General features: G+C 43.2%; 1 non-coding gene across 1 annotated transcript; it reads left to right on the top strand.

The window, feature by feature from the left end:
• The first annotated feature begins 849 nt into the window (after positions 1-849).
• Positions 850-921, top strand: trnam-cau (transfer RNA methionine (anticodon CAU)). The gene has a single exon. It is a non-coding gene; the product is annotated as a tRNA-Met (tRNA).
• Positions 922-3,710: the final 2,789 nt, after the last annotated feature.

The following is a 3,710-nucleotide window of genomic DNA, read 5'->3' as shown; positions in this document are numbered from 1 at the left end:
TATACACGCCCACTGTAGTAGCAACACGGCGACACTAGGCATCCAATCCGGAACAATGGACGCCTACCGTCAGATGGAGCTACGGACGGCAGCCTCTGTGTTGGTGCGCTTTGTTTGCTTTTTTATTTTTGTGTTTTAATTCTGGTGTCTGCTGCGGGACCCGCAACATCAGGGGAACAACTCCAGCGGATTTATTTCCGCTTTTCTCTGCGCATCAGTGGAATTATTGGACTTTTTGCTCAGAGGTGCGCTCACCTTTGCCTTTGCAGTGAAGGAGGGGGAGAGGAGAGGAGACCTCCGTACACCGCTGCCAGGAATATTCCTCTGCAATGTGCGTTCACTGTGCAACAAAGTAGAGGAAAAACAGAGTATTTTCTACATCTTCCGTTTTGTGGCTGTGTGGACCCATACCAGTGCCGGACTCTGGGCTGCAGCTGGCAGGCTTCCAACTCTTCAGAGCGGACACAGAACTCTCAGGCAGAGCGAAAGGTGGAGGAATCTGTTTTTACTCCCAGCGGACAGATCCCACAGCACTGTCCTCCTGTTCTGGAAACTTTAATCATCAACTGCAAACGCTTCTATTCCCCCGTGGCTTCGCTTCTTTCATTCTGGTCGGTGTTTCCATTCCACCGCTGGCCAGCGCTCAGGACGCGCGCTCAGGACGCGCGCTCAGGACGCAGACCGGATATGCATTGAAAAAAATAACTCATAAGATTTACTCAAATATATTGTAAGTATTTGCACGCAAGTGATTTAAGTCAAATGTAATGCTGCAATATCAAGCAACACTCACTTACCAGTATCAGCTAAATTTTAGCTATGACAAAACATAACAGTTGTTATATCATCAGCAGAGTGGCGCAGCGGAAGCGTGCTGGGCCCATAACCCAGGGGTCGATGGATCGAAACCATCCTCTGCTAATTATTCATCTTCTTGAATTTCCATCTGGATCAATAAAGTATCTATCTAGTTGTGGAGATATTAAGTAACATTTACTTAATTACATCTAAGTTTTAACTTATATTTGTTTAAACAAATTAAGTAAAGTCTACTTGTTTTATAATTTTACTCAAAATTTTAAGTAAATTTTATATATCTGTAGTATTTGCTGTTATGAAGTAACTTAGTAGATATGAATTATTTTCTTGTGCTTGACATTTTAATGTACTTGGCTGCATTACGTTACTTAGGTAATCATTGCCATTATTCTTTTGATAAATGTTACCAAATATATTTAACCAATACTCTATGCATTTAATATATATTTATCACATTACATTACATTACATTACGGTCATTTTGCAGACGCTTTTATCCAAAGCGACTTACAATAAGTGTGTTCCACATCGGTAGGCAAAAGAACTTCAGGTCACAAGAAATCATAAGTGCATTTCCTTCCAAAACCAAACAGCTAAGAGCAAAACTAGTGCTAGAGTAAGTGCGATAAGTCAGGTACCGAGACAGATCGGAAGACAATTTAGAAAACAAAGACAATTTAGGAAACAAATAAGTGCGTAAGGAGTTAGGACGAAGCAGGTGATGTCCTAAGAGGGCGGATCAGGGTAGTGTTTCCTGCAGAGATGGTTTTCAGCCTGCGGCCAAAGATGGGCAGCGACTCAGCTGTCCTGATATCAGTCGGAGATCCTTCCACCATCGGGGTGCCAGAACATAGAAAAGCCGTGACCGTGTGGATGGTGCGCAGGGACCCCTGAGTGAGGGGGCAGCCAGGCGCCTGGTGGCCGCAGAGCGAAGTGGTCGGGCGGGGGTGTAGGGCTTGACCATAGCCTGGAGGTATGAAGGAGCTGCTCCTTCCACTGCCCTGTAGGCTAGGACCAGAGTCTTAAACTGGATGCGAGTGGCTACAGGGAGCCAGTGTAGAGAGCGGAGAAGGGGAGTGGTGTGGGAGAACTTGGGGAGGTTGAACACCAGACGAGCAGCAGCTTTCTGAACCAGCTCCAGAGGTCTGATGGCAGAAGCCGGGGAGCCAGCAAGGAGGGAGTTGCCGTAGTCCAGGCGGGAGATGACCAGAGCCTGGATGAGCACAATGCAGCAATGCCTCCACTTGGGTGTCAGAAGGGGGAAAAGACAGCATCAGCTGGGTGTCGTCTGCATAGCAGTGGTAGGAAAAGTTATGGGAGTGGATGATAGAACCAAGAGATGTTGTGTAGAGGGAGAAAAGAAGAGGACCCAACAACTAAATTACAATGCAATTAACTGTTTATTTTTCATTTTAAACAGTTTAACAAGAACAGTCAAAGTAAATCCACTACTATTGTGGATTGAATTGCCCAATCTTTTATGGGGCAGCCTTAAGTTTAACATTAGCATGACTGACATAAAAAGAACAGACACTGCGTCCAATATACACTATTGGGACAAAATATTAGGAACATATGTCAACATAATGCACTATAATGGTAGATCAGAAACAACCACCACAACTACAGTAATAAACATAAAGTCAAATTATCACCTTTCTGACAATGTAAATAAAATCTGAGCATGTAGAAGCTTAACAAAAGCAGAAGCTGGCAGAGCTGTGGACTGGAAATAATTGCATTGGATTGTGCAGGGGTGGGGCGGCACGGTGGTGTGGTGGTCAGCACCGTCACCTCACAGCAGAGGGTTCCAGGTTCAACTCCCGGCTGGTTCTTTCTGTGTGGAGTTTGCATGTTCTCCCCCTGTATGCGTGGGTTCTCTCCGGGTACTCCGGCTTCCTCCCACTGTCCAAAAACATGCATGTTAGGTTCATTGGTGTTTTTAAAATTGTCCCTGGGAGTGAGCGTGTGGCCCTGTGACGGCAACCTGTCCAGGGTGTACCACGCCTCTCACCCAATGACAGCTGGGATAGACTCCTGCGACCCGTCGGACAGATTAAGCAGGTATAGAAAGTGGATGGATGTGCAGGTGTCCCAATACTTACTGTACATGCAGTACAGATCTGGAATATGCTTTTCAAATATGGTGTGATGTTGTGGCGTGGAGATAGGACACAGATCCAGATTCCAAAAACAAACTTGATTTATTTGTAAAATAAATCAAGTTTGCGGCTGAGCCGGATTACAAAACTCAACTGTGAAAAACCAAAACATGACTATGACAACAAACGGACGAACCTTGTTTGTTTCTTTATTTGTTTCAAATCTGTATACAGAATAGAGTTCACAATTAGCTACAACACTACGATTTGAAAAGGGGATGGAGGAAGCTTTGCTTTTAATATTCCAACCCCTCACAACAAATCACAAAATTCACAACAAAAACATAAAAACACAATTCACTACAATAACTCTCAACACAAACACAGGACAATGACAGAGATACAGACAGGCCCAGACAAACTTCAACCCTATACCCCTCTCCCCACAGAATATACATGTGCATTTACATATACATACATACATACATTCATATGTATACACATATATATATACATACACACATAACATACACAAAATCCGTATATTAAGGAAAAAGAAAATAATAATAATAAATTTAAAAAAAATAGAGAACATGTCACATCATACTACATCAGTAGTGGTAGTTGTAGCAGCAAGAGTAGTAGTAGTAGTTAAAAAAAAAAAATAATAATAATAATAAAATAAAAAAATAAAACTACCAATAGTTAATATAGTGATGTTACCTCCAACACCGAAGCACGCTTCAAACTGGACAGGGCAGTTATAGTGAAGCAGTGGGCCGGAGCTCG

This window comes from Odontesthes bonariensis, chromosome 10 (assembly GCF_027942865.1).
Source record: "Odontesthes bonariensis isolate fOdoBon6 chromosome 10, fOdoBon6.hap1, whole genome shotgun sequence".
Lineage (NCBI taxonomy): Eukaryota > Metazoa > Chordata > Actinopteri > Atheriniformes > Atherinopsidae > Odontesthes > Odontesthes bonariensis.
The sequence above is the reverse complement of the archived record's forward strand: the minus strand, read 5'-3'. Positions and strand labels throughout refer to the sequence as shown.